Raw genomic sequence first — 26,388 nt, 5'->3', positions numbered from 1 at the left:
CACCTAATCTGAGGAGTCCTTTTCATCTCATGTGCAGGGTCTGAATGCAACGCTTGTGGAGTTTTCTTTTATTAAAAGCTTAATGTACGTTCACTAATGTAGGTTTAAATGTGGCCTAATTATTAATCAAATATATTTCAGCAGCAGGAGGGCCAACATTCAAATAATGATTAATTGAAAACTTAATTAAATACTTCAAGACATCACATGAAAGTGTTCTGATAAAGTTTCAGGTCATGCAGTTTGCATCTGAATCTGAGTAATGAAAATGAAGGATTTGATCCAGAAAGCTTTGTAGTCAGTGACTGAAATTATCCCAAAGCTGCTGAAGAAATTGTGTCTGAATATTTGCAATTAAGTTTTCTGGGAGAGCTTTGCATAATGTGGAACATAAAACAAAGAGTTGGCTTCACCTGACCATTCCAAATTGCTGAGCTTCTATGTTTCCTGTACTGTAGAATAGCACTTTACAAAACTTTATCCAAGACTCCCAGAAAAAAAAATATTTTCACATTCTAATTGGAACAGAGGCTAAAAGATGTAAAGATTGTTGATTTTAAGTAAATTAAGTTTTATGGCTTTATTCTGCATGGTTAGTCACAGAGTACTGATGGGCAGCAAGTCACACACCTTCTAAAAACTTCTAGGTTGTAAAACCAGTTTGATCTATTCACAACAGAAACCATTTGCTTAATTATTTTCAATTTATGCCACATTTTTCCTGACTCACAGGTGGTTCATATCATATAGAATATAACTTCAATTTAGCAGCATTCCTAGCCATTCTAGATGGAGGATCCTACTGATGGTTTGTTCTAAAATCAGTTATGGAAGGTTGAATAAATATTGAGAGTCCTGTATGCAATTATGCTGATGTGTGACCTTCCTACACAAAATCTTCCATACAAAGATTTATTTAATTCAAAGAAAATAAATCCAGAGGCAGAGAAGACAAAAAGGGAAGATATGGTAAAAGCACTTTACCAAAAGGCTTGTCAACATGTGAAACAAATAAATAAATTAGACTGCAGATGTATTTTTCATGGAGATAAGCTGGGATGGGAGATGGAGGTGGGAATGTACGTGTGTGCTTGCACACACATACCTGAACCCCTTGTTCTATACATGGCCATATATGTACAGAACAAGGGGTCATAGCTTCAAGCTGCACCAGGAAGGTTCAAGTTAGACATCAGGGAAGAATTTCTTCATGGAAAGGATAATTCCTCAATTTAGTGTTCTCACTGAGACCATTCCAAACCACACATCTCTCCCTCACTCCCCCATCCTCCCATCTCTCCCCTGCAGCTGGATGGAGAGGAGAACTGGAGGCACAAAAGATAAAGGATCATGGATTGAGATAAGAACAATTTACTGGAAAGAGAATAAAGTAAGACAAGGAACTGTAACAGAAACAATACTGACAGAGTGTACAAGAAAAAGGTGAATTATTTCAATGTGATTGCTCACCCTGCCATAGAAAATCCTGAAAATACCTGACCATTCCCTCTGCCTTGAAGGGTCCTGGAAGGGAGCTTTTCCCTGCACCCCCTCACTCAGCAATAATGTGAGGTGGTAGAGAAAAAGCTCTGGGCCCCAGTCAGACCCCCTCCCATCTACTGCAAAAATTAACCCTGTCCTGGTTGGAACCAGGACAATAGCCCAGCTCACTGCTAAAGAAATACTGTGGCCCATTTATTATGTCATATTTTTTGGCATGAATTGATTAGCTCTGGCAGTACAAAGCCATTCACAACACAGAGCTTGAAGAACATACTTTACCAGACTTCTGGAGCTGTGTGTATTCTGTGTCACAGTGGGCTTCAAGTACATTGTTATGTTCATGTAAAGGTGGGATATATCTCCCTGCTGGCTGTTATTAAGGTAAATTTCATAAAATCTATGGATTTTACTTTTCCAGCTCCACAAAGCAGTTCATTAATTGTTTGACTGATTTTCCACTTCTGCCTGCTTCTTGCTCCTGTATGCCTTGATGCCTTTCTCTGAAGTACAGGAAGGAAATTACATTATTAAATAAGGAAAAGAGGAATTCCATAACTTGATTTTGACTGCCAGCAGCAGCATATTATATGGCTACATACATCTGAGCCTCATTTATGAAAATAGAGAAATCCATACCTAATACAGAGAAAAGCTCCTCAACTATATAACTTGTCATTCAAGAGAGATAACTCACATTCTTACTATCAAGAAAAGCCAAAATGAAAGATAGTTTCATAAATAAATTTTTGATGTAAAGCTTACAAGGAGATGATATCACAGTATCTTTCAGTCATATACAAGGGTTACCTTAACAGCTGATACAATCTGGCCTACCTTGCTTCTCATATCTTTATCTATTCTGAAGCTCTAAGTTAACCTTTTCTGTTTCACTGAAAACAAAACCAAGCACAGCACCAATCTAATAAAAAACAAACAAACAAAAAAAACACCCACAAAAACCAAACTAACACACCTGGAGTGTATAATTATCAGCTTTGTCTATTCGTTGAAACAATTCTGGTTTTTGCACTCCTCGTTACTGTTTTTTCAGGAGTCTTCACCAACATATAGATTTCTTTCCATTACTGGCCTCATTATGGCACATTTATCTCTCTGAAATTAATGTCTCCATAGTTTGCCCTAATCATAATTTGCATCCCTACAAGCACAGGCTATGTGTTGACGTTCAGCTATAAAACTGATAAAAAACGGAAGCCTCATATTAGATTGGATTCGGCCTGGAGAGACTCCCATGCCAACAATCCCTCTTTAAAAACACAGTTTTCAAGAACCAGAGTGACACCAACTTGATAAGCATCCAACTCCTCCCCTTTGTACATGATATTCAATTCAGGGTAGTCATCTTCAGTTGTTTTCTTTTTTCCTTTTTTTTTTTCATTTTCCTTCTTTTCATAGTAAACTACTTTTTGGCTTATACAGTTTACATTTAATGAAGCTCTGCGATGATATGCAAAAGGCAGGAAACACTGCATAGGTAACAAGTATGGCAAATATGTAGGAAGTCTATATATTTTTACTCTTGCATTACTTATGCCCTTTATTAACCCTCTCACTAACATTCACCTGATCTTGTACCTCTTGTGGCATACAAATCCTTTGCTTTAATCTGTAAATGCCATTTGAAGTACCTGATTCAGTATCTTAATCAGTAAAATCCAGTCACTTCACTAGCTTGATGTTTTCCATCATCTCCAAACTGAGTCAATCCAAACTGATTTCAGAAAAAGCCAAGAAGGAGCTACACCCCTGTTCCAACTTTTCCATTTAAAGTTTTCTAACCACTTTACATGTGCCTTGTTTAGCTTGTCATTAGATATCTGGACACTGTCAAAAACTTAATTTTCTTCAAGTTTTTTTTTTTATCTCACTCACTGCTGTAATTCTAATCAACATGTCCTTAGGCTAAACACTTTGCTGCCACAAATAGCTGCCTTCCAAACAAATAATTTTCAAATTTTTTGCTTTCCCTTTCTGAGCAATGTGCAATTTCACAGCATTTACTTGTGTCTTTATTTTCCCTCCCCTGGGAAAAAAAAGATCTTTATTTTCCTCCCCTTTACTACTGTCAGCTTTGACCTGATAACTGTGGCTGTCAAGACAGAGAAATTAAAATTCATTCACTTGCACAGGGAGGTAGAGTAGAAGGAGGAGCATGAGGCTGTATATCCACTGAGACCAGTATTCCCAGTTCAAGCAGGTAATTAAGTTTTATATTTAATTATGTCTCCTATTTTTCAAATCTTCAGTTCTTTTTCTTTTACCTCTCTTGTTTCATCTTTGACCTCTATCAAGCAATGTCAATAGCTTTCACTGTGTGTATCATTGGGATCCAATTAAAAAACAATTATAATCAATTTCAGAGTTTTCAAAGCAGTGCTGCCACTGAATTTTAGAGTAATTCACAGAATGATAACCTCCTGTGTGTAATGTTTCAACTGGTTTTTGATTTTGTTGTTGTTGTTGTTGTTGTTGTTTTTGTAAAATAAATAGTTTATCTTCAAAATCTGGAACAATTTCATTTCCTTGTTCCATCAGCTCTCTAAGGTAAAGAAAAAAGCTGGAATCTTCCCAGTGAATGTAGCTGATACAGAATTCTCTTTCTAATTTTTAACAGAGAAAACAGGCCACCCTTAAAGGAAAGTTTAAATTTACCACTTCCTGTAAAGTGGTGTGTAAGTAGTAGGAGTTATTCTCATTTGTGAACATCAGCTTGACTCTCCAATCAAGGATGTTCCCATCAACTTTTAAATTCAGATCAGAGCAATTTTTCTGCAGCCTGGAATATTAATGCTTATTTCTGTGTTGATTTTTCTCTGCTGGAAGTTGTCACTATTGAAGAAAAAATAAGCAAAAAACCCAAAGGAACATGACACAGTGGTTGAGGCTAAGAAAATGAAGTTTTATTGCGTCCAGCTCTGGGGTCTCAGCACAGGAACATTGACCTGTTGGCGTGAGTCTGGAGAAAGCCAAAATGATGAGAGGGCTGAAGCACTGCTCCAGCAAAGACAGCTGAGAGAACTGGGATTGTTCAGCCTGGAAAAGAGAAGATTTTGGGGTGAAATAATTGGGGTGAGAAAAGCAAGCCCAGCTAGGTCGAGCTGAACTGACCTGTCTTTGCCCTTCTTTTAGATATGGAAGTACATTCTAATTTAATTGCCAGTTGCAAAAATGCAAAGAAATTCTTAATTTGGAAAAAAAAAAAAAAAAAAAAAAAGGGATTTTCTTTTATCCAAAGCAGTTTGCCCCACATTTTACCTGAATTCCTTACAAACTGCCAGATTCTGTTTTAAAAAGTACACGTTTTTGAAGTGCTTTGCTGTTTATGTTAAATTGATTTCCTTGTAGTGGTCAAGACATTAAAGGACACTGTACTGAAGTGGTTTATTTATCTTAGCTTTAAGATTTGTTCCCTGTCACATATAACTTTCTACTTACTTTTAAATTTTTAAATGAATTTCCTTTAAAGAACTACAAGAGGTTTTTTCCCTACAGTGCTTCCTACTTTATTCATGTGTATGTTCCTTAATTAGATTTTAAAGGGAACTAATCTATAATAACTTCCCTCAGAATACTTTTGAATTATTTTAGTGTGAGCATTAACAAGTTTTTCCTCACTGAATATGTATAACAGCACATATAATAGCAAAAATGCAAAAAACTTCACCTCTGACTCATATTTATACATTCCCCTTATTAGTATTTTTAATGCAAAATTGTTTAAATAGCACATTATCAGAGTAATCAAACATTAAATTTGATAAATAAATTCTTTTTTAAAATGTGATTCTTACATTATTAAGAAGAAAAATATATGGATAAGGGTTACAGCAACTCGTTTGTTTATATAACAGATTTGCATCAACAGAATGAGTTATTTTGCAGTGAATAATGACTGGACAATCACTGTGTCATGCTAGGGAAATTATTACCAATGGAGCTTATGCCAAAATATTCCTGGCAGCCCTTAATATTAAAGCCATAGTAAAGAAAATATATCATGTGCATTTAATTGTAATTAATCCTCCATATCCAGAAATAGATACATTTGCATGCCCTTGATTCTCAATACAAAGCTAAATATTTACCAAAAAAAGCATATTTTTATTTAGAACTAAAGCCAAGCCATCAGTTTTCTCCAAATGTGACTATGTTCAGTCAGTGTTCATGTCTTATTTAATATTCACCATTAAATGAACATATGAATTTCATTAGTGAAATGGAATGTATATTACAGAGCTTAAATACAACATTAAATATCTTAAATATTTAAGAGCTTAAATACAACTTACCTTTATACAAATACAAGTCTATTCTAGCAATCATGCCTTTTTTGTTACTTATGGCTAATGGCATTGTGAGCATTTTGCTATTGAATTTAAAGCTGGAAGGATTTGAGAGCGAAAACTGTTTTCACAAAACACTTGAAAGATTATTCTAAAGTTCCTTTTACTTGATCACTAATATCATCTTGATTTTGTAAGTCTTCCTGAATAGCAATGGGAGCTACATGTGTGAATTGTAAGATCTAGCTATTATAAAGTCATTAATTTTAATCCCCCCTAGAAAGGAGAGATTACTCTGAAGTTAAATCACTAAGCCAAGCATTTGGTTTGGTAAAATTAAATCTCCAATAAATATCTCTCTTGTGGTTTAACCTGACTTTAAATAAATTCAATTCAGACCAATTTTACTCTGAAAATAAGTGAAACATATGAACTGGGGCAGGATATGCCCAACTGGCATGAAGATTATCTAGACCTGTATCCCTGGCTTCAAGCTATTCAGAAGCACTGGGATATGGAGTTATTTAAAAAGCAAGTGGGGCAGCCAGGGCTTCTGTCATTCATGTATAGATGAGACACATATTTTCTCCCATGAAATCTACACATCTGGGTTTTTTTCTAGCTGAAAAATAGACAACATGGCAAAGGTAAAATTCAATTAGGAGGCTTGCAGAACAGTAAAGCCAACCCCTCTTTGTACTGCCCAAAATGTGGTGATTATGGCTGAAAGCTCTTATTCCTATTGTCCTAGTACGGTAAGGCAGTCAGAATCCAGATCTTATGTTTTTTAAATGAATTTTAATAAAGAATCCGTGTAAGGGGGGATTTGGAGAGGGGAGGGAAGGACCAGGCATGGAGTTTTACCCCTGTTTCTCTGCAGAAGTGAGAAAAATTCTGATTTCAGTTGGAGAAATCATCACTGAAAGGAAAAGCTAAAATAGCTTGGTGAAAAGTTGAGTTATTGCTATAGAATTCAAAGCCACATAGGCAATCTAAAACAAAATAATTGTAATTGTTCAACTGTAATTGCTTCAGACACATATGTTTGTGAGGTTTTATACCTGATATACCTTATTCATTAAATATATTCATTGCATTACACTGACCATAATAAAAAGTTTAGAATTTGCAATATGTCATTAGTTTTAGGGCAATTAGCTATTAAAAGCTTTTAAGTAGTAGCTTATTTTTTTTTCAGACATTTGAACTACAATCTGTACAACTCCCTGATACTGACACCTTCACTAGGGAATATGTTCTGGTACTATCCAAAGACAATTCAGAAGCACTTTTTCTAAGTTGTTTGCAGTGTTATTAGAATTATTGTCAATGAAAACAAATGTGTTGGTGTGAAAAGAACATCTCTTCCATTAACTGCAGTAATTATAATTTGCATGATGTCTTTTACTTTCAGATGTTACACAGATCACCCAGTGGTTCACTGAGGTTATCAGGTAATTAGGCTTCCATTTTCATGTTACAAGTGCATTTAAGGGTCCAGACAAAGATCTGAATATAGGTACTGAGCACACACAAAGAAATACAGAGTTTCTGCACCAAGAGTCTTAGAGACTATAAAGGAGAGAAAGAGAAATGGAACAGAGAGATAATAGTGGGGGAAAAAGTGAGTAAATGCTCATAGCAACACAGATCCAGGAATAAAAACTAAGTCCCCAATACCAGACTGTGCTAATGCTCCTTGTCTCAAAAAATTAACTGTGAGCTGCATCCTGTAAAATTTCATCCAACTTACTAATACATAGAAACATATACATTAAATATATGCATTCAGGACACAGAATACTGCATACACATTTATTGATATCTCCTTAGGAAATGGCATTTTATAACCCATCTTTATACTTAAAATATTTTTTTCTTTTAATCATACCCAAACCTTGACTTTCTGAAAGACAGATTTGGTGATAGGAACATGAGATCCCCTTGCTTTCAGAAGATCTGTTCTCTGTACATTCAAAAACTCCAAAGAAAGAAAGAGCAAGGTTCCTCAAAAAAGATTGGGTTTGTGTTAAATATGACATAAATTAGCCCATAAAATTGTCCTCTAAGAAAGGTCCTCTTTGAAAGAACCCCTGCAGAAAATAGTCCTTGCAGTTATCATAAAAATAAAAAAAACTAAAACTAAAGCTAAAAAAATACTAAAACTAAAATAAAAATTAAAAATTAAAAATTAAAAATAAAAATAAAAATAAAAATAAAAATAAAAATAAAAATAAAAATAAAAATAAAAATAAAAATAAAAATAAAAATAAAAATAAAAATAAAAATAAAAACCTGACTGTCCCTCTCCCCCAACATCCCTCTGCAAGCAGAGATGCTGAAAATAAGACTTTCTAGCCTCAGAAAATTCTGGAACTTTGTATAATGTTTCATAGATGAAAAAAATCTCAGCACTATTTCAGACGTTTATCTTATGTAAAAAGCCTCAGCAAAAATCAGTGAACTAAGATATGGGCTCTTTGTTTTCCTAGAAAATAAACACCTGGAACAAATTATCCATTGTTTTGGATCTTTAAGGACATACACATTTCACACAGGTTTATGCCAAGTAATTATGTCATATGCATAAGAATTTAGAATGTTGTCTTTTAGAAGACCTAAACCGCATTTTTAGCTTTTGAAATTCTCATGGATATGGATTTATAGGCATTAACTTTGAGAAGACAAGTCAAGTTTACCTTAAGCAGCTTCAAAAAACAGAGTCTTATTTTACTCATAAAATAAGATTCGACATTTATTGTAAATGCAGGTGAACCCAATGGGAAGAAATGATGATGTTTGACTTAATTCAGAAGGCTGAATTATTTCTTTATTATAACTATGCTAAAATACATTAATATACTATATTAAAGGAGCATATTAAAATTGCATACTACTTTCTCTGACTCTAACTCTTCCAACAACTCGTGACCCTCTCTGAGAGCCCAGCCCCAAGTGGGTTGGATTGGCCATCAGGCTCAAACAATCCTCACCAGAATCCAACCAAGCACTCACTCCAGGTAAACAATTCTCCAAACACATTCCACATAGGAAAAACAAGGAGCAGAAATAGAAATTGTTTTCTCTTTCATTTCTCTCTGTGCACCTCTATGAAAAATCCTGAGAGGGAGAGAAATGTGCTTGCCACATACATTGACACAGAGAAGACAACAAATTCAATATTCCTCACTTCCAGATGATGCTGGCAATCTTGCCATTACATTTCCAGACAGAACTCTCAGCGATATTATTAAGTCTCTCTCTTATACAAAACAAAGAACGAAAACAAGATATAAAAGGAATTGCTGGAATAGGGATCTGTTCCAGTTTACAATCTGGAGCTAATCCAGCCCAGAGATCTGCTAATTTCATTCTTCTTCCTTCCTGAAGGCACTTGTCCACTTCATCTACATCTACTGTGCAATTCAGGGGTGTCCTGGAGGCAGAGTTTGAGACCAAAGTCACCTGTATCCCTTCCTTTCAAGAGATCTCAAAGGCAGCTTAGCAGGTCTTGGAAGGGCTCTCTAGAAAGCCATTCCAGTGAGAAATTACATAATCGATGAGGTTAATTAATTTCTTCTTCATAAGACACATTGAAAGAATGTTCGGTTCTGAAAAAATTGCTCAAAAAATCAAATTATTTTTTGGAGTGCATATCTTTTTAGTGAATGATTGTTTTATATTTCTTATATTTTCACATATGATCATTATCTTCTCACTGCTTGAAACTTGCCATTGAAACAGATATAACTGTAGAAATGCAGCATATTAAACAAACTTCTGTAAAGTAGCTGTTATAATATGTTCCTTAAAAACCCAAGGTAAGAACATTTATTTTAGTCAACGTATAGTATTTAGTCAGAAAATTGAAGTATCTTGAACTTCCTGGTTACAGGTGCAAATTTTTATGAGCTTGAGAGTTTTATTTTTATTTTTTATGTGTCACTTTTCATGTATTTTAAACTGATCACGAAAAATGTAAATCTAATTAATACTATGAATATTCCCAATGGATTTCCGTTATGTAATTTAACACAGATATTTCAATAATTGTGATATATGAAAAGAATTTTGGATTAAATTGTTTTGTATTTTTTTCTTTTTTTATCTGGGAAGAGGTAGATGTGAACTGGCCCATGGGAGAGGGCCTTTGCAAAAATCCTCAATCTGTTTAAAACATTGAGTTTTCCCAGTAGCATAATGGAATTCATCATCTACCTTAAACTGTCAGGATAGAGATTTGTACATTGGAAATTATATTCATGAATCTTGTGTACACACTTACATAGAAAACCATGGATGTACACACAAAACCATGGATGATTTCCAAAAAAAAACAGACAAAATGTCTTTCATTTTAATGATTTTGCTGTTTCAGATCAATCATATTAATTGTCAGTCTGCCTCAGAGGAGGCTACAGTAACAACCCAAGGAGTTTGGTGGTAGCTCTGCCTTGGAAAAACAAACACCTGCTATAAAAAAAAATCAATAATTAGAAAACTTAATACCTCTTATAATTTGTATGACAAATAGCGTATCTATACAAGTACAAAATTAAGTGTGCATCCCTCCTATACAGTTTTATTTTAACTCTTGTTCTTAGATGCAATTTAGAGAAGTGCTTAAGACTTCAGAGTAACAAGCTGGTTTAGGATTCCAAATGTAGCATTAAATTACACAGGACTTCCCCAGCTTTATTCAGATCACTTTGTCACTTGCATATCTCTCTTATCTTTTCACATTTCTTTCACATTCAGCCCGTCTTTTCTGCTTATATTATATTCTCTTTGTGACAAATGACATGTTTATTCATGTTTGAGATCTGGCACAATGGGGCTCTAATCTCTACTGCATTATACAGAACACAAATGATAATTTCAACCCTATCTCTTCTATTTATTTTTCTTGAATAATGGGACTTGATTGAAATCCTGCTAGAGGAAATATTGACTCAGACAAATAATATCTTCATTTCACCACTCACTCTTTTTGTCTTACTGTCTGTGGCTACGCCAGTGCCATTTAAACAAAAAACACAACCACACCAGACACACCACTACAAATAGATGTTTTCCCAACTTTCCTCCCTTCTCAAGAATAGTTACTCCTTTCATATGTGATAATGTGAGGTAATCCATGCCCTAGATTCAATCTGAAGATACAACCCCACTAATTTTGGATTTCTTTCTATTCCTTCCCTGAAAGCAGTCAGTGATATCTGTCATCATCCTGCCCAGCTGATCACAGCCTGTCCTACAGCTTTCAAGGCTTTGTAACTTTTGCCCTGGGTCCCTCCAGGCACTCTGGCATTCCAACTGCCCACAAATTGCCATTTCTACACTTTCTGATGATGAAATGCACCATGGAGAATCACAGATCAAGGCTGCAAAAGACCTCTAAGGCATTACTTTTTCTCATTTCATATAAAGGAAACCAGAAAGGAGAAGAAAGCAAGTATTTAAATTTTGCCTTGAAATTTTTAATTAACAATTCATTTCTGTCCTTTTAAAAAAATTTATATACTTATTAATTTTCAAAGCACATACCAAAAGAAAGCAAAACCAAACTTAAAAAAAATTGGTTCCTATGGACACAAAAGTCACCATGAAACCAAAAGAAATCTTGATGTCGGAAGGAAATATCTGATCAAACAGAATTTAAACTGTATAGAAATAGAACACAGAGTGGAAAAAACAAAAAAATCAGTGATAGACACTTTTGAATATAATACCAAAAAAAATTGAAAATACCTGAAATAAACAAAAGGAGTAATATATCATCTATACTTAAATTTCTTGCATAAAAAAATTTTGCATAAAAATGTACACAAATAGAATATGGGGATTTAATGTTTAATAAAATATGTGCAAATATCTTTTATAATAACAGAAATCCTTCTTGCAGCAGTGGGAACTACTATAGTCCTTATTACAGTAAAAATATATGAAATTTTAAAGCCAGGCAAAAGAAAAAAGCTCTTGAGAAATAAATAGGTCATTCAAGCAAATATCTCAGTCTACAGTGTAATTGAAAAGTGAATATATTGTCCTCAAAAATATATTCTTAAGTCTGAATCTCTCTACTACTTTGTTCAACAGTTTGCTGACTAAGTTTGTATAGTTCTGACTTCTCTACTATATGGTCAAGTACTTGTTTATGTGCCAATCTTTAATTACATGTACCTATAAATGAACAAAAATGTTTTTCAAATACTATTATCTATTTGAAACTACAAAGAATAAAGAATTTAAGTGAAAAATTTATAAGGAAAAAAACTGTGAAAAATAATATCTGTGTTTCTTTTAATAATTAAAGTAACATAGTATTTTGAATGCAAAAATAAGATATAGTATAGTTATATTCATTTCTCATTCTGGTCATTAGCATTTAATTTTGCCATTTATCAGCAGATTGCAAGGTCTTCCAGTCACTGAGATCAGACAAATAACTAACAGAAAGATATTCACAAAGTCATCCTTCACCAATCCTTCCTTCCCCTCACAGGATCCTGCAAACTGGGCACTGCAAACCACAGTGGCTGCACCTTCAATTTTCCTGCCAGGGGAACTATGAGCACTGGAACAAAGAGAACTGATGGGTCCATCAACCCTGAGTGTCACGCAGCAGCCCAGCTCCTAAAGGTCTCTCCTAACACATGGAATTGAAGACTGCTGCAACCCCAAATGCCTCTTTGAATGATTGTAGGGCACATGGTTTGAGCTGAAGAATTCATTGTCATAAATTATTTCCATCTCTCTTTTTGTTTTTTGCACCCTGATCTACAAAGAAAACTAAAAATATACCTTCAAAATATTAGTTCAGAAACAAGAAGTCATGCTCTAGATACAAAAAAAAAACAGGGATTGAGAAAGAATATAATTCCACAAAGCATAATATTTTTTTTTACAACTCACCATCAGTTGACTTTTCAGTTTTCCAAGGGCAATAAAAGTTATATTTACCTACATTTCTCATTTACTGGACAAAAGAAGATGTCTACTTAAACTATTGTTAACATCTCACTGAAAGTGTTTGTTTGCTTAATTAGGAAGACTCAGAAATATTCTTTCAAATATATATTGAAGATATCAGTTCTTGTATGCCTTCATCCAAATAAACCAGCATAGACCTTTCGTTACATGGTGAATTGAGAAAAATTAAAAACTTCCTGCTTTTTTTTTATTTTATTTTATTTTCTGAGACAGTTAGAGGCTGTTGAAATCTCTATATTTTCAAAGCAATCTTTAATTTTACAGCAGAGGATTTTTCTAGTTCTTGCATTCCATTTAATGTAACAAAGGTCCTTTGGTTGTCCATTAAAATTGCTGGACCTAGGGAGGAAATTCAGCATACTAAAAACGTCAAGGATAGGATTTAGGATTTATAAATTTTATTCTTGAACATCTGAATGAGAGCTAAATACAGTCTCAATGTTCATTTCAGGTTAAAAATTATACCAGTGCTTTTTTGTCTGTCTCCACTTTTGCAGGGAAGTTTATTTGAACAATTTTCCCCTGTTGCTATGCAGTGATGCTGTATCTACCCAATTTCTACTTTATCTACCTAATTTCTCTCTATATCCAGATTCTAAGAAGTACTATAAACCCTGTTGAACTATCACCTGTTTTCTAGTTACCATTTAAAGAGGTTTTCTACCTCATAAACTGATTTCTGATTGTATTGCAGTTTCAAGTGCTATCTCAATTGAAATATAAGGTCAATGGCGCAGACCACATAAATAGAAAATAGTCACAAGTTTGTTAGTGAAACCATCCTTGTTTACAATAAAACAGATAACCCATCAATGATTTCAAAATTTCACTTTTATAGAAGTAATTTTCACTCACTATTATTGTAGTTAGCCTTGAAATTCAAAAGAGGTTTTCATCTAGGCAGCTGTTTAAATCACTGTTTCACAGCACAGGTCAAATAGCCATGGAGTAGATGGTTTTGAAACAAAACAGCTGAAACCACACTCAGTTCTGAGCTCCAGAACCCTCAGTTAGGCCATATCCCTAATGCATCACCATCATCTTCCAGGATTTCGTTTGATATTTAAAATATCACTGTGAAATTATTTAATGGCAGAAACCCAAGTACTTAGTGCCAGATCATTCCATGCAGTGTAAAAAAATTAGATCTTGTGGGAATCCAGGGTTTCCCTCTGGCTGCCCTGGCAGGTCTGGGACCCTGGCAGGGGTCAGGAACCCCCCTGGACAGAGCCCCCAGAGACACTGGCTGTGATCTCTGGCCATGGAAAAGAGTTTGCAATCTTACAGGATGAATTACAAACTCTGAGTGTTTGATATAAGTAATAATTAAGTGTGGCATGGGTGCAAAAGTAAAATTTTAGGATTCTAGATAAGGGGTCCAAAGGGGACAAGATGGAGGAAATTGGGTGTGTCTTGTCCTTTTTCTCCTTCTTCATGCCCTCCATGTTTCACTGTGGTGTTGGCATTTTTCTATTGGTTCAGGCTGGGGACACACTGTCCAACGTAGGTGACAGATATTGGCACGTTCTTGTAAATCCAGCCCAGGGAGTTTCTGGTATTTAATGTTTGTCACATCCCACTGAGGGCAGAGCCCCACACGCTGCCCTGCAGGACAGAGCTGGGCAGGGCAGCAGAACATGTGAGAGATAAACAGAATAAACAACCTGGAAACCAGCACAGACCAATTATGGCTTCTGCTCTGGCAGCGGGGCTGACAGACAGAGACTTTCTACAATCTCAGAATCATCAATACCACAGATTCTGACAAGATCTAAAATAACTGTCACTCATTCATTGATGTCAGAGTTACAATGAGTAACTATTGTATAAGAATAGGTTTTCTGCTCTTGAATTAATAAAGCCTTTGTAACTCGAGTTCAGCTGGGGTAACTTGTTCATTAGTAATTTTTAAATTATAAAAAAAAAGAAATTGAAGAATTATTAAAAAAAAAAGAAATTTTAATTTTGAAGACAAAATTACAAGTCCTTCACGCTGCATGGGGTACATCCTGTGGCAAACATGAAAACATTTGATTGCCTGTCATGATTTTGCTTACTGGGGTCCCTGGAGAGACACTCGTGCAATGGGGAAGGAATTGTGATCAGAATGGATCCCTGATCTGGCTGCAAAATGCTGCCTTCTGTGGAGTTCTGCGCATCCACTGTCCAGGGAAGCACACTTGGCCAGTGCTGACCAGCCAAGAGCCTTATTCAGCTTTTAGGATTAAAAGACTACACAGACAGCAGTCACCACAGTCCCTGCAAACACAAGCACGGTTACTCCTTCATGAAATTCTGCAGTGTGTGTCTCCACCCTCCTTTTCACATAGAAACTATCATAAATTGGCAATGTTACATTCATTCTGTGATCTTTGGAAGGCCAAGTCTGAATTATGAGAATCGGGAAGACTAAGTCATACTTTGTATTGCATCATAAAATCATACACTGGTTTGGGTTGCAAGGGACATCATAAAATCATACACTGGTTTGGGTTGCAAGGGACCTTAAAAATCACCTAGTTAAAATCCCCTGCCCTTGGGCAGAGACCCTTCCCATTAGACTCTATAAACTTTTGCTAGTCCCTATTAACTTTAGGGACTTTATCTGAAACTCCTTTGTTGCAACAGAAAATTACTCAAATTTTTCATTAAGTAGGAGAAAACCCAATTCTAATCTTATCCATTCTTTTCTTTCATATTGTCCTAGTTTAACCCTAGCCAGTCACCAAGCCCCACACAGCCGCTTGCTCAGTGGGACTGGGGAGAAAATCAGGATAGAAGTGAGAAAACACACTGATTGAGATGAAGACAGTTTAATAGGGAAAGCAAAAGCCGTGTACACAAGCAAAGCAAAGCAAAGGATTAACTCACTGTTTTCCATGGGCAGGCAGGTGTTGAGCCATCTCCAGAAGCGCAGGGCCCATCACACATAACCCTGACATGGGAAGACAAACGCTGTCACTCTTCAATGTCCTCCTTCCTTTCCCTTTCCAACTTTCTATACTGAGTATGATATCTGAAACACAGCCCCATAACTACCACCAGGAAGAGAATTAACTCTACCCCAGCCAAAAGCAGCACACATATTTAATTAGTCAATTGTTGTGTGCATTCTTTTTATACAGAGGTTCAAACAGTGCACATGTTCATGATGGAAGAATATTATAATTACAAATTAAACTAATCAGTGTTTCTTGAGATATATATATTTTTTGCATCTTTCTAAGAGCCTTTGGATTTAGAAACTCTTTAGATCAGTAGTAGTTCAGAAGCATTAAATTCTTTTTGTCCCTAATAACAGGAAAACTGAAGTATACATAGTGGCAGCAGGGAATCATACCAGTTAGGTTCATGTTGTTATTGCCATGCGAACTAAACATTCAAACCAGCTATATCTTATTTACAAAACAGTTGCTCCCTGCTGAAATTTTAAAATGCAAGCTTAATTTTTCAGAAAAAAGTATTTTTTTATTCACATTTTCTACCACAATATCACAATATTTTTCAGTGGATAACATAGCGTTCACTCTAGGAATAGATCTATAATTACTCTATTAGTTGCATGACAATGAACCTGAGGAAATTATAAAAAACCATCCATTTCAATGCTAAATTTGTAATTCCAACTGCTTAATGGAAATGTTTTAAAATTATTATTATTATTATTATTATTATTATTATTACAATGACGATGATGATGATGATGATGATGATGATGATGATGATGATGATGATGATGATGGTGATGAAGAAAACATATTCAGATTCAGGTGAGTCTTCTACTTCTTTCTGCATTTCATGCAATTGAAAATGTTGGCAATATTCTGATGGCTCTTTTGTGCTGCATTCCCCTGCTACATCTACCCTTGTTGACCTTGAGAACTGATCAGAGAATCATAGAATGGTTTGGGATGAAAGAGACCTTCAAAAGCCATCTAGTCCAATCCCCTGCAATGAGACAGCTCAGGTTGTTCAGAGCGTGGTACAACCTGACCTTCAATACTTCCAGGGATGGAGCAGATCAAACATCTCTGGGTAACCCACTCCAGTGTTTCACCTTCATTGTATATAGCTCTTCCTTATATCTAATCTAAATCAACTGTCCTTCAATTTGACACCATCACCCCTTTGTTCCATCCCTAGAGGTCCTAGAAAAAAGTCTGTCCCCATCTTTCTTATAAGCCTTGCTTAAATACTAAAAGGATTCAAAAGGAAAGTAATGGCAAAGAACTAGGAGAAAAAAATATCTAGAAACACCTTCTGAGTTATGGAAATAAACTCATGCATAATTCTGTTCAATTGCAGCAATAATAAAATATCAATAACAGAAATATAAAGCATATTTACATTGGCAATAAAATTAGTACTTGTTTTTTTTTAATTGTACACACAGCTAAGTTTATTCTCTTAAATGAGGAATATAAATCCGAGCAATTTTGGATATACATTTACAAAATACTGTATTATATTAAAGAGTCACCATAACAAGAGATATTTTTTTGATTTTCCTGCTACAAAGACACAAAATACAACTATAAATGAAATCAATATTTGCTAGGTAAGCCAAAAATTTAATTAATCAGAAAACAGCACATTAAATATGCAGTTAGGGTTTTTTGTTCTGATGTGTGTATTAAGGAGATTTCTATTTTAAAAAATTAAGTTCATTGTTTCTCCTTGCTGAGGATCTAATACAAATTCAATACTATACCTTTATAGCAAGCTTTGGATTCTAAGAGAACAAAATTTCTGGAGCAATTGGTCATAGGCTCTGAACTTAACAGCATGATTTACTATAGGTTGTATTCACAAATAATGGGATTTAATAAAAATTCTTTATTCCTATAATCCATTTTTCAGATTGACATGTTTCAGACATGGATACAAACTACTGAAATCTAAGCAGTAGAAATTGTTTGGAAGTTTGCCTTTGTAGCAGACACATGCCATACATGTCCTATATTGGTGATCCAAACACTGAGAGCTGCAGAGACTATTAAATATATCACACTTCCACAAAAGTTCTTTTCATCCACAGATTACATTTTTATTAACACATTAGAAAAATTCCAGGAGCAGTCCATAACTGGTGAGAGATCTCTCCCCACCCATGAGCCCTTTGCTATATTTTCTCTCACCTTTCCAGGTGATGAGGGGAGGGAAAGAGCAGCTTTGGTGGGCACCTGGCACCCAGCCAGGCTCATCCCATCACACTTTGGATTTTTGATTTCTATTTTTTCTAAGCTGAGTTTATTTTGCTCATGAATTAACCAGAGTCCTTTCCTATAATATACTGAGAGATGTGTCTGAAAATGGATGGAACATTCTCTTGAAGGCACAGTTGTCAAGGATCTGGAAGGATCTTCAATGTGGCAGATCAAACTCAAGTAAGGAAATTCAAACAAACATAGATCACAGGTATTCCTCAGAGGTAAAAGACACAAAGAGTAAGGCAGACAAAATCAAGCTTCATTGAAAGATGTAGAGAGACTCATCTCCAAAGAGGTCACTTCCTTTACCTATGAGACAGTTCCTAAACGGATTGAGACAATCTGTCACCTGCTATGGCAGGGACAACCTGCATGTGCAGTTATTACAGCTCATGGCACTATAGTGGGCACATGCTATGATTATAGCCAACATTGCTTCATATATTTACCAAGATAAAGTTCTGGCCTGCCATTTAAATCATGCTGTGCTCTACCTGCTCTTTTTGCCCATTTTTGCAAACTAATTACTCTGCTTCTGAATAACCACTGTTTGTGTTCAGCACAGCTTCCAAACTGCCCAAGGTCTTTTTGAACTAGAAATTTAACTGGAGAAAAATGTCTACTAAACACTAATTAGTTGGAGGGCAATCCAAAAGAAATCTCAGTGAGATAAGTCACTCTCGCCTAGAAGTGATTAATTATTTTCATGTCTAAGAGCCCATAATAGGACACACACAATAAACCTGTTTAGATATTTTGTCTTGTGTTTTTGATATAAACTGACACAGTGCAAGGGCTGTGAAAGGTGCATTCCTTAGAATGCTTGTTATCCAACAAAGAAAGGGAAGAGGCTATTGCATTGCATTAGAAAAGGAATTGTTTAAAAAGCAATTAAAAGCAAGAGATGGCTTCTAGTGTTGCAAAAGAAAGCTTACATATGTACAGAACTTTAACATTAACGAAGAGCCTAACAATTATTCCCAGAAAAAGGGGTGAAGGGAGGAACAGGGGGAATTCTGAATGTAAGAATGAGGTGTATACTCTCCTTCCACCCTGCAAGAGGACTTGGCTAATACAATCTTGGAAGAGTAGAGAAAGAATAAGAAATCCCTGAAATCTATATGATCATCTGGAAGGAAATAACAGCATGGTTATATGAAGTAAAGAGACTTCCCATATCTAATCTTATATAAGGTGATGTGATTTCTTCAACCACAGAACTCAAGATTCTGTCTGTGTTGTCTGCTTTGAATTTGATAAATGAATTCACATTTTATTGTATCCTGACTCCAGTGAAATGTGATAAAGTAGCCCAACAGGAAAAGTACCTTTTATCATGCTAATACTTTCTAAATGTCAGGGAAGAAAACAAACACACATATATATGTTAATTTAAATTTTAAAATTACAGAACTTTTTCTGGAAAACTGTAACTCTTCTCCAGCTTAATACAGATAGGAAAGTAAATATTTGCCTTTAAGATGATCCAATAGTTTCCCACTGTGGTGAAACACAGTTTTCTGAAGCAGTTTTTGCTGTACACACCCTTGTGATTATGTGTTTACACTTCCTTCTCCTTTTCAGAATTTTGCTTTTTTGCTTGCAAGACTCTTAAAGGCTTTCATTGGAAATAAAATCCAGTAATCAACTTGCTACGAATAAATTTGTAGCTAAATGAAGTAAAAAAAAGCTTTCACACAAACATTTTTTACTATGAATTTCTTGTCTCAGAATTTAAACAGTTTACAAAAGCATGATTTTTTTTTCAGAACAGTACATATATTTGTGAGCTTTCAGTACTTAGTTTGAATTTAATTGTTCTTAAAATGAAACCTCTTAAAATTTAAAAAGAAACTAAATAAAAGGCATTGAGAAAAACCATAAAATGCCATAAAATATGTCTTGTGCACAATAAGACAATTATTATTGTCTTATTACTACAATTTACTAAATTAAACAAGCAAATTTCTTGTCTACTTTTGTCCATGTCTAAGTGTTATGTGGCTTTAGAGATTAGTTCTTAAAGTCCTTGTCATAATCTTGAAAAGCTCCTAAGCATAATTTCAGAAGACATCACTAACTGTTGTTTACTTCAGCTGTTTCATAACTTTTTCTCTGATATTTACCACTTATTCAACATTAAAAAGTTATGGCTTTTGTCAAAGTATGAGTTTATGTTTTTCTTTCAAATGCAATTTGTTAGTAAACACCTGGACTGAGATGCCAGCTCTAAGACAAAACTGTAAACACCTAACTAGAGATGAAATTTCTGCTGTAAGGAGAGAGTCTTTCAAATTACAGAATTTATTATGATTTTCATTCTGGTGAGAAATTTAATGGAATAAAAACAATTAGCCTGGTATTTGGCACACCTTGAACTAGAAATAATTTCTTTCTTGACCATGAAAACTCTCTTGGACATGAAATAAAGAGAGCACAAAAATGCAGATTGATAGATAAGTAAAGATTAGGTGCACAGCAGACAAGTCCATTTTTAACTTTGTTCAGAATTAATTTTCTCATCTCCTGAACACTCATAAGCTTTCAAGACCAGAAAGAGAACTTGTATTATTTCCACTAATTGTTTTTTAAAGAAATATCTGTGCAACTGCACAAGTAGTAAGGTTTTAAAGGTTTTTTTCCAACATAAATGAATCTGTGATTCCATTATTTAATTCCTCACACAAAGAAGGCTCACAAATTTATTTTCAATTTAGCTTCCAAACATGCAGGATCTGTCATGTAAAAATTTGAGTTTCTAAGGTACTGAGAAGCCAATATAGAATGGCACAAGCATAACTGCAGAAGATTAGTAACATCTAATTAATTTTTATGGTAAGTTATAGCATATCCTGTCACTTTGGAGGCTAATCATGCACATTTTAACCCTATATTAGAGCTATGAATCTCTGCATTTTTACAAAGGTCTGTGAGAGAATATTTTTTAACAACTGTGGAGAGCACAGTTGCCAGAAAGAAGAAAAGAAGAAATTTCTTTTAGGGAAACACTGTGACTATCTCTTGGCTTACTTGTTCCTGATTTTGAGCAGAGATTGATTATGAAGAAGCAAAACCTCTTAGCTCTCATACACCTCAAGTAAGCACCATGGTCATTTAGATTCCCTTTGGACTCATGCATTGCAGAGTTATTCTACTGGTATGGTATCCAGGTTCACTTGGATGGCAACAAAGGTCATCTTGGGCTGTCAAAATACTGCCAAGTCTGCCAAGACTTATTCTAGGCTCTGTTTTCTGCATACAAAATTCTCTCTATTGTTGCAGCAGCCTCAGAAGACATGTAGCAGGAAAAACATATCCTGTCCCAGTTCTTACAAATAAATTACCCATGGTCATGAGAGACTGCAGGAGTGCTGAACAGCAAAATTTAGTGCTTTGTTAGACTATTCTTATTTTCTTATAGACCTGTGCTTTATGTCAATTAGAATCTTGTTAGCATTTAATGAGAGTTAAGTGACAAGATCCAATATTTTTAATCATTGTTCTGTTTTACAAACTAAGAGACATACTCCCAGCATCTTACACTCCACTCAACAAACTGGTCTGGAAGAGGAGAATAATCTGAGAATGAATAATTCCTCATCATGGTTTATTTGCATGGTATGTTCATACATATTGTCAGTAAATTTATTATGGCCTAAATTCATGAAGATCAATTTCAAAGATTTTTGGTGGTTAACAAATCCAGTGAATTTGCCCATATCCATATATGTAGCCTTTTTTAGTTGTTTTGTTTGTTTTGTTATGAAGTTTAAGTTGCTGTCCCAACGTGTAAATTAGAAACCTTTTAACTTTCAATTTCTCTGATCTCTACTACTTTTGTGAGACATTCCAAGTCTTTTTAAAACAAAATCCTTTTCATTCTGGAAGTACAATACATTTGTAATTCATTCTAGAGTTAAATTATTCTTACAGAAACATATTCATATGTAGAATATGTATCATGATATTCAGCTCCTTGGTAAACCACTTGAGATCTTCAGATGGAAAATACCAGATAAGAAAATATTATAATAATAAGCATGTTTTTCATACAAAACAACAATTATAATATAAATCAGAGGCATTGTCAGAAGAAGTAAACATTGATAGGCTCCCAAACAGATTATTGTGTTGAACAACATTCCAACATACAGATGGTAATTTTTTGAAAAGTGGATAGAAAAATATGCTGAAAATTTAGTCATAAAAAAGAGGAAAAAAAAAGAATATATATTCTTGGTAGACTGCTTTCTAAACTAAGTAATTTTTTTCTGACAAAAGGAAGAAAGAATATTAATAAGCACTGCAATTATTTGCTCACTACTGAGTCTAAATGGGCAATAAGTAAAACAATCAATTAGCCTGACTTTCAGTGTTTATCTTTCAGTGTGCCACCATTCTACCATGGGGCTAAAATAGCTTCCTGTGTATAGCAATGTTTGTCATGACTTCATAGAAATTATGGTTCAGAAATGTAGTTTTTTTGGTTCTAACTTGTGCAACATAGCATGTAGTTCTGTGGACAAGGTTATTAGTGCAATGATCTCATTTTTTGATACTATTCAGCTCATTACCAGTCCTTAAAATTAAAATAATAAGGAATTCATATTGACCCTGAAATACATTTTCTGTGACTAGAGATCCATCAAGATTTTTTGTCAATAATACTCTGTTATTTCATTACTCTCCTGCAAATTTTGCTAACTACAATTCAATATTTACTCTGAAATATTTTCAACCATGTTTTTCTATTAAAGTAAAATAAATTGTCTTATAGACATCAAACAATAACTGAATTAGAAAAATCTCACTGAAATGCCTTGTTTTGGGAGGATGAAATGTATTATGTGATGTCTTTTGTTTTGCGCTACGTACCATCTGTGCTGGGAGCCCAGACACCATCAGTGTGCTGGGCTGCATCAAAACCCCATGGCAGAGACAGAATGTCCCTCTGCCCTGCCCTGCTGAGAACCTGCAGGGCTGCATCCAGCTCTGAGGTCCCAGAACAAGGACAGGGACCCGTTGGATCCAGGCCACAGAAGGCCATCAAGGTGACCAGAGGGATGGAGGACCTCCGCTATGAGGAAAGGCTGAGAGAACTGGGATTGTTCTGACTGGAAAAGAGATGGTTTTGGGGTGACTGAATTGTGGCCTTCCACTAGTGGAAGGGAACTGACAAGAATTGTGGAAAGAGACTATTTATAAGGGCCTGAAATGACAGGACAAGAGGAAATGGCTTCAAACTGAGAGTAGGTTTAGATTGGATATCAGGAAGAAATTCTTCCCTGCGAGAGTGGTGAGACACTGGAACAGCTTTCCAAGAGAAGTTTTGTCTGCCCCATCCCTGGAAGTGTTCAAAACCAGATTAGATGTAGCCTTGAGCAACCTGGTCTAGTGAGAGGTGTCCCTGCCTATGGCAAGGGTTTGGAACTAGATAGTCTTTAAGGTCACTACCAATCCAAAACATTCTATGATTCTTTGATGATTATATTTTTTCCCCAACATTTACTTATATATGTACTGCGATGTTGTTCACCCAAGCAAATATTTTCTAGTTTAAAATGGAATCTAGAGGGGAAAAAAAACAGAGAGATCAGCTGTTAATTATTTTTCTTGGGGTGATTTTATGATGATACTCAATTTCCTGATTGTCTTATGCCCACAAATGATTGCTGTAGCTTTGAGGTGGGACAGGGGGAACCCCAAGCTGGAGCAAGTGAAGGACTCATCTCTGTGAGCAGTGCCAACAACAGTGTGTGATAACCTGATTGTAATCCCCATTCCCTGTCTTCCTGAGCCTCTGGAGGGAGGAGGTAGAGCTTAGAAAGAGGGAGAAGAGATGGGAAGGTTTATTTCTCATTATCCTGCTCTGAATTTGTCGATAATAAATTCAATTAATATCCTCAATTAGAGTCTATTTCACTCCTGACAGTAAACCATGAGTGAACTCTCCTTGTCCCTAACCCATGAACACTTTTTTTTATATTTTCTCTCCTCAGTGCAGATGTGGAGGGCAGTGATAGAGTGGCTTTGGTGGATGCCTGATGTACAACTAGGGTCAAACCATCACAGCAGCCAACATAGTAATCAAAGAACCATGGACTGCAATGAGCCTGGAGGTGAGTGTGGCTGCATGGGCCATTCTGCCATCACTTGCCCTGAGTATGGCTTGGTGACAGAGAGCAGGGTTTGCCCCCAGCCATGTGGTGACCACTACACAAGGTGACAGCTGGACAAGCAAAGGAGCAAACCACGTCTTCCTGTGAGGCCAAACCCGAAATAGGGCTCTTATTTTCCTGGGAGTGAGGCATGAAGGTGGTCTGAGATTTGTCCCAGGTCAATTCAGGACTGCTGGTGCCCTCACAGCTCTCATATTGACTGGTGTACACATTTGTGCTATGTATTTGAAGTAACCATTATAGAAGCATATATCATTCTCTCTGTGTAAAAATGGAGTTCTAAGAGATTGTTAAATATGATTCTTGCGTGCTCTGTATCATGTTTTATGTAATTTATATGGGTATGCCCCCTTTAAAGACTTGTAGAAAGATTTTCTGCCTGTAGCGGAATATGGTAGAGATAACAGTTTAGAAAAATATTATGAACAGTAAACAATGACAGTCATTGAGAAATAAAAAAATAATTTGGAAAATGCATTGAATTACAGGTACATTCATGGTACTTTATCTCTCTTGGAATGGACTTTATCTCATTCTTGGATGAATATACAATAATATGGCAAGTCTTATTCTATATAGTAGATGAATTTCTGTTCTTCCATTTATTGTACAGTTGAGTACTCTATCCACTTTACAAGTGGTTTCTGTAGTTTAGAGTTTCCTTAAGATAGGTTCACTCTTTATTAAGGAATTACCATGTATTTCCACTACTAGTAGCAGAAACCAAAAAAGAAGAATTCCCATTGGAGACATCTCTATTGTCATTCAAGGAGTATTTATCCCGGACTACAATTTTATATTTTAACTTGCAGATAATTTTCAAAACACACAGGGAGCAGCACTAATATGCATTACATAATTAGATACTGTTAATGTGACAAAATATAGGCTAATAGGAGGTTGTTTTCCAGGAAAACCACCTTTCAGTGGAGACTATTTATGAAGGAATACATTATGAAATTTAAAAAAGAAACAATTGTAATACAGACTAATGATGTTAAGATGCATTAGTTGTCATGTATGAAGTTAGTGTTTATCAAATTATGTCTAAACCTAAGAAAAACTATTTCAGAATTTTGTAAAATTATAGGGAAAAAAAAACCCCAGAAACATTATGGGTAAGTAGGAAATTGAAAAATATCTTCTAGCATCTGAAAAACATGTCATGGACTATTTCTGATAAGAATATGACAAGAGAGTTTAAAACAGGAATACAAATATTCTAAAATATGTTAACTTTTGATGAAATATGTTTTATTTAAGACATGTAGAATAATAAATCCAACCCTAGAAAATTTTGCCTACGATAGTAACCATAGTGGTAAAATCTATGTAATTTAATAAAAACTACTAATACTGCATTGACTGTACTTGTTACTAGTACATTACAATGCAACATTATGATTATTTGAAGAACTAAGTGCAAAGCTTCCTTCATTAGACTTTAGGAAGAATTGATGACATGTAAACCACCTGGAGCTATTACAGCAGCATGAAATACTTCCCTTCCCAGAATTCTACATACTTATAAAGTAATTTCTGAATGATTTACTTTTTTATCCTGAAGGACTTTAGTATTTATCAAAATACTCAAAGTTTTTAGCATTTATCAAAAATAATTTACCACCTTTGATCAATATGAAACTTTACAGCAACAGTGCTCAGTTCCACATCTCTTACTCATAAGGAATCCAGCTTCACATTAACTTATTCAAGTCTATTGATATGAATTTTGCTCGAGTCTGAGATTTAATTACTGCCTTTAATTTAAATCAAACTCTAGGAAATAGTGTCCTTCCTATCATTTTTCAATTAAGTAAGTTCAATTAAAATTTTACAGTCAAAAGATAATTCAGGCTGAGGTTGTTAGGTGATAATAAACAGAATTTTAAGCAGTGTGGAAGACAGATATTTGAATGATATATAGAATTACTGTTTCGAGTTTATTTTTAATATCTTTTTGCTGAAGATAAATCTGAGACTTTATCAGCTTCATAGAAATAACATGTAAAGGGACATACTGGAAGGTGGCAAATATTTGGTAAATTAATTCAAAACCAGCATTCCCCTTTTCCCAGAAGAAGCTAGAGTAATAAAGAAACTACAAAAGCTTCCAATTTTTATTGACTGAACAAGTTGAAAAGCAAGTTTCAGAAATATATATATAAATGTGTGTAGTAAGAGTAGTCCACACTAGAA

This window comes from Lonchura striata, chromosome 1, assembly GCF_050655825.1.
Source record: "Lonchura striata isolate lonStrDom1 chromosome 1, ASM5065582v1, whole genome shotgun sequence".
Taxonomy (NCBI): domain Eukaryota; kingdom Metazoa; phylum Chordata; class Aves; order Passeriformes; family Estrildidae; genus Lonchura; species Lonchura striata.
Note: the sequence above shows the minus strand (reverse complement) of the source record.